A 6,714-nucleotide genomic window follows, 5' to 3' on the forward strand; every position below is an offset into this window, starting at 1 on the left:
CTGTTTTCCATCGATCCTTGGTGATCCCATACCTCCTTGATGATGATCCACATAGATGCCATCCCCCACCACCTCCAGTGCAGGTAGATGGGGAGGAAGAATTTGAGGTCCAAGATATTTTGGATTCCAGAATACACCAGGGAAAATTACTATACCTGGTCAACTGGAAGGGATATGGACCAGAGGAGCATTTCTGGGAATCAGGTAGCCACATACATGCCCCTCGGCTACTCTGCCAATTCCACAAACACTATCCTACCAAACCAGCTTCCTGAAACCAGAAGGGGGCAGTACCTGAGGGGGGGGGTGATGTCATGTTCCCCAGCCTTGACCTGTCTTCTGGCTCCGAACAGGACTTGGAGGCAGAGGAAATTCCCTCCATTAATCCAGTCCCCATTAGGCCAGGGCCTCCCAGGCCAGAGGATGTGCCTCTACCTGACTCTGCTGATGCAGAAGACACTCCCCCATTACAGCCTTCACCACTCCCACCCCGTAGGAGAAAGCGGCTACAAATCAGGCAGTAGCCCTTTAAGAAACAAACTACTTCTCTGAGAGGGAGGAGTTAACTGTAGGTCTTGAGCTGCTGGCCTTTATAAGGCTTCAGAAAGCCTTTGACTGTTGCTGCGTCAACAGTTCCCCTTGCTTGAATCTCAGCTAACTGGGAACTAGCCAAGATCCTGGAAGACCCCGTCTGGTCTAACTTGCCTGGTTATTCAGCACCCTTATGCTGGACTTGCCTGGACTGGACTAGACCCGACCTGACTTGGCAGGCCCTTGCCTGTACGTACCTTGCTGATTTTAGCCCCTCTGGGTGCCTTGAACCAAGTTGGACAGGACAGAGAGGATTTCTTTTAAATAGCAAGCTCACATCAATGACCAAAGCCCAGTTTAGATTGTGCTCCCAGTCTGAATAGGGGCCCTGTGCTGGTTCTCTGAACCTTCCCCCCTCCCCCTCCAGTTGCATCACATTCTTGATCTAGGCCCTCCCACCCTAGTTGCGTTCAGGCCAACACAAAGCTAGGAGCATTTGCCTGACAATATAAGGTAGACTCCTATGCATGGTGAGAATGGGTAGGAAGTAGGAAAAACTACTTATAAGAAGCATAGGAACAACAACTAGGTTGCAATCCTTTGTAAGCTGGGTTAAGTTCCACTGAAGCTAGTATGAATTACTTTCAAGTACACTTGCTTAGGTTCCAGCTGTTGGTATTTACGTGGCATTTTTACTAAGAGCTTAAAATGCTTTGTATGCATAATATCAGTAGCACCTTACAACATAGAGTAACCAGTATTATTATCCCCATTTTACAGATGCGGATGGGAAACAAGGCTGAGAACTAATGGCTAGCCTATGGCCACTCGTTGGGCTTATGGTGATGACTCATGGCTCATTTTCTTAATTATGGTGTATTTGCTTTCTGAAGCCAGTGTGAGAATAACTAAATTAAAATATCACTTCTTTAGTCCATTTTAATAAAATGAAAAGAAATTAAACATTAGAATACCTCTCCTGACCCCTCCTTCAAAGAATACTGGGCCATTCTGCTCTTGTCCACATGTGTAATTAAATGCAGTGGTACTTCTTACTAGAATCAAAGCTATGGTTTTCCCAGTAGTAATGTATGGCTGTGAGAGCTGGACTATAAGGAAGGCTGAGCGCCGAAGAATTGATGCTTTCGAACTGTGGTGCTGGAGAAGACTCTTACGAGTCCCCTGGACTGCAAGGAGGTCAAATCAGTCCATCCTAAAGGAAATCAACCCTGAGTGCTCATTGGAAGGACAGATACTGAAGCTGAAGCTGAAATATTTTGGCCACCTAATGCGAAGAGAAAACTCTCTGGAAAAGACCCTGATGCTGGGAAAGACTGAAGGCAAAAGGAGAAGGGGACGGCAGAGGATGAGATGGCTAGATAGCATCACGGATGCAATGAATATGAACTTGAGCACCCTCAGGGAGAGAGCGCAGGACAGGAAGGCCTGGCATGCTATGGTCCATGGGGTCACGAAGAGTCGGACACGACTGAACGACTGAACAACAACAACAACAAAAACTTCTTACTAGATAGCAACTTTAATTTATGAAGAAAATTAAGAACAAGCCCTAGGTGCGGAAGCAGTGCAGTGTTTTTCTACTTGCATAATCGCATACTGCTTTGAAATAATTATGTGCAGTATCATGTGTATTAATCTTCTCAGCCACCTATGTGTACCTGTATAGTTTCATAATAATTATAATGATGTGACCTTGTGTATACCCAACTGGAGTAAAGCATCAAGGAGAATCATAAAATAAGGCAAATCCATCCACCTGTAGATTCAGCCTGCAGCATCCAGATCACAGTATGGCACAGCTTAAGCAAGGGAGGCAAGCCACATATAGAAGGAGTCACAAGTGCTGCTGTCAAGGCGGGACATTGAGGCAGAAGTTAAAGGGTCCGCTTAGCAGAATGAGCAGGAGGGCCCCCAAATGCAGCAGGGGGGGCTCACCACATTTTGAAGTAAGTGAAGTAATGCACATTTAAAAAGTGGCAGTGGAGGCTGGTGGGTAGTACCTTGGGTAGCTCCTTTAGAGTTGTGACTAGTTCTGGCGGAAACCCAGAGTGGATTCACAGCCCCACTGACATCGGAGCCACCAGCCTCCATTGCCCCCAAGAAGACTGTTAAGTCCAGAGTTTGAAAATTACTTACCTGCACCACTGGAAGGCACTGAAAATCTAACCTGCAGAAAATTTCTGACCAATCAAACATTAGGCATGAGCAAAATCTCTATTCAGTGACAAGCATTGGGATGGAACACCATGCTATTGAATATTCTGGCTTGGATCCTAACTTCCCTTCTGTGGTCGGAACAGAGCTCATGTAATCAGACTTTCTCACCTCCATCTTCCCTCTGAAGTCCCCTGTGCCCCCTGAAAATCTGCTTCTGGGAGTTGGGAGACTCTTGGAAAGATGTAAGATATAGTGTGCTGGCCACAGATGGAGGGGGAATTGTCCGAAATTGTCCACTCCGTTATGTGAAAGGAGGAGCAATTTTAGGTGTCTTTTGAGGTATTTGGGGCTATATTAACTGACTAATAGGAGTCAAGAATTACTGAAGCTTAAAGCTGTGGTGACTGGTAAGGGCTTGTCTGCCATGCTGCTAATGTAGAAGATTTTTGTGTGCCTGGATGACTGAGCTGTAATTCCCACTTTCCTCCATGGACTGGATTGTTAGATGGCATTTGCTGTAATCTTTACAAGGAAAATACAGAAAGGTGTCGTGTGTATATTTCTGTAGGCTGACCTACGATCAGAAAGTAGCAAATGTCTTTTTAACAGTGATAGCAAACATATCTGATTAGGAATTGCTTATATATCCTAAATATTAATTCAATTTCTGACTGCAAGGCAACCTAAGGATGGAATATAAAAGGTTAATAGATTAAGAAAGGAGAAATGTCAGGAAATGAAAGAGTGCATTTATCCAGTATGGAAAATGTAGCCTGTGATATGACAATAATATTATTACCAATATGGCATTACTTCATTGAAGATAAGAGTTTATTCAAAAGAGCGGGTGACCCAGGAAATTAATTAGTATGAATAAGCTCAGGTTGTTAGAGGCAAGGTACTGGTGGTTTAATTTTTGTTTGGGTTCAATGGATGGTTTGGCTTTAGAATAGTTTTGACAATGACATTTTAGTGGTCTGCAGTCTTTTCTCTTCTATTAACCAGGTTCCTATGTTTTATCTGAACAGCTTCTTGAAATGCCATGGTAAGGCTTTGTAATGGGATATAGGATAGATCTGTAGTGCACTTTGATATATTAAGAAAATTAGAGCTGTTTTATATAAGATACATTTCCTGCATGGAGTCCAGTTCCTTGTTGGAAATGCTACGTTATGAAGCTTATACATGTTATATACATAGGCAACCATATGTGATTTCACATCATGATTTAATCATGTGGACAGTTGGCAGGAAGCCTTGGTTGGTGATGGGTTCCCAAGTAATGATGTAAATGCAAAGTACACACAGTTTCCAATGAAGTAATTATTATACCTATGCATCATGGCCCAGGACTGGCATCCCCCAGAAACTGAAGCCTCCAGTGACAGTGATTCTGGGGAGGCATCAGAACCAGTTCCTGGTCCTTCTGGAATGGGGCCCACTGCATTGGACCCCATGTCTTGCCCACACAACCCCCAGGAGTTGCCACTGCCTTCTGACTCTGAGAAGTGGACTTTGGACACCTCTAGTGAACAGGGAGACCCTGGGTACTAGTCCTCAACTGGCTCCCCACGCCCTTCTCCAAACTTAATTCCCTAGGAGAAGCCAATGGCTGGAGAAAAAGGCTGCTGGCCCTTTAACAGCCAGATGCAGCAACTGCAGGGATAGAGTTTCCTGAGAGACTCTCCTGGCCTGACTATAAAAGCCCCCATTTGCTCCCAGACTCTGCTGGAGTAAGTTGTTAGTTTTCTAGCTCCAGGATTGCTGGCCAAAGTTCTGAAACCTAACCTTAGTTCCAGTTATGACCCAGTCATCTTTAAAAAAAAAAAAAAACAAACTTTTTTTTCTATTTTTTTATCTTTATAAATGAAATAAACAGTACCAACAACCTAGTTATTATCTACAGTTTCCAACAATACAGTATTCTTAGGAGGACACAGCAATAATGAAAAAGAAAAAAAAAACAGAAGGAGGAAAAGGAAGAAAGCAAGAAAGAAAAAGAAAAAATATTAAAAAGTTACTTAAAATGATTAAATTTAAACTGCATTACACACAAACTTCAAGTATCATTCTACTTAAAAGTTATACGTATAACATTGCCAATATTATAATTCAGTGCAGCATAGATAATCAACCTTACATTTCAATATCATATCATCAGTCTTATAGCAAGGGAGCAAGGCTACAATTCATTTCCAATAACCATATATTGCCCTTCAGTTAACATATAATAGTAAAGCTTAACAATTTAACCTGCCAAAAATATTACTACTCATAATAATGATAGTAATAATAATAAAAAGGAAGGAAATTAAAAAGGATAAGTAATATTAATAACTTTATGCTGTCTATATTTTAGATAATATTTCTAAATCTATATATGAATGTATAATATCTATACACACACAAACAGGAATTTTATTATAGAGTATATCATGTCTAATGTAAAAAAAAAAAGAGGAAGTAAGAAAAAGAGAGGAAAAAAAGGGGGATATATGTAAACAGTCCTCGGGACTGGCATACTGCCCGGACCTTATAACCCAAACAAATCCGAAGAAGAAGAAGAATTGAAAAGTTCCCAGCTCATGAGGCTGGGGAAGATGTCTCCCATGCCTTACTTTGAATGCCAGCTAGCCAAGCCTCTGCCATTTCATGATTTAAAAACTTTTTCATCTGGCCTTCAAAAGGAATGCAAAATATAGCAGGATATTTGATATGATATTGCAGATTCATTTGACTTGCCTGATTTCTCGCCTTGGTAAATAAATTAACTTCTTTTGTCAGCAATTTCTTTACTGTAATCCAGAAATAACATAACTTTGTCTCGTGTTGGCCCCCCCAAAAGTTCCCCCACTTCCCTTGCCAAGCGCAAAATATGTTTTTTTGTAGAAACTCTTGCAAATTGAACTATAACAGTATAGGCAGTCCCTTTGATGCCACAAACTGGACCTGGAACATGGTATGCATGCTCAATATCAAATAAATAATCAGATGGCAGAGCAAGTAGCTCATGCAGAAATTTATTCAAGAATTTAGACTTATATCAGCAGGCAGGTCTTTGATACCAAGGATACGCAGATTTGCTCTATGAGTATATGCCTCCAGTTGGGAAATTCTCGCAGACAGGATATTATGGGAGGCATGCATAGCCGTCTCTTGTGCAGACACCTGGTCTTGGAGGGCATTAACTTTCAATTCCATCTTTTGCAAAGAGCTATTAATTAAATCCACAGCCCCTTGAAGGTTAGTAATAGAATCTTGGATTGTATCCAGCCTCTTAGCCTGTTCTGCTAATTGAGAAGACAAAGTTTTTATCAGAGCCAGGAACTCCTCTACATCTCCAGCATCTCTAGAAACCTTTGCCAAGGGAGGGGTTAGGGGAGTTGGCGGTGGTCCTGTGGCTTTTTTCCTTCCCCTTGATGCCACCATCCTCCTCTTCCATAAAGAAAGCAAGTAAGTATAATTACAAACAGTCACTTCAACAGATTTTGCAGGTCCTCAGATATTGTTGGTATTTTTAATTCATAAATACTCTTGGAACTCGTCAGCCCTGAAGTCTCCTAATTACATAGGAGTTTCAAAACAGCTTTGAGTAGATGACGCTCCAGAAAGTAGATGACCTTAGAGTCCAAGTCATCTTTGAGTAGATGACCTTAGAGTCCAGCTCTTCTGCTGTTCTGCAAAAGGAGTTGTTCTTCCAAGATCTTATCCAGATGGTACTCTAGCTTCCCCTTTTAATTCCAGGGGAAGATGAAAAGGTTTTTCAATCTTTTAAAAGCTGTTTGAGGAGGTGACCTGTGGAGCCTCCGCAGGACACTTGCCAGGGCGACATGGCTCCTACCGGAAGTCATGACCCATCTTGACTACACTGAGCCTCCTCGTCTGAACCATCACCTAGGACAGATGGATTTCCTGATGGAGCACAACACTATACATAACATGTATATTCTGCAAAGCCCTTATACTATTTTCCCCCTTGCAATATATAGCTCTTTGGATGAAGAC

Source organism: Heloderma suspectum, chromosome 5, assembly GCF_057233095.1.
Source record: "Heloderma suspectum isolate Gila_16-S chromosome 5, 16-S_ref, whole genome shotgun sequence".
Lineage (NCBI taxonomy): Eukaryota > Metazoa > Chordata > Lepidosauria > Squamata > Helodermatidae > Heloderma > Heloderma suspectum.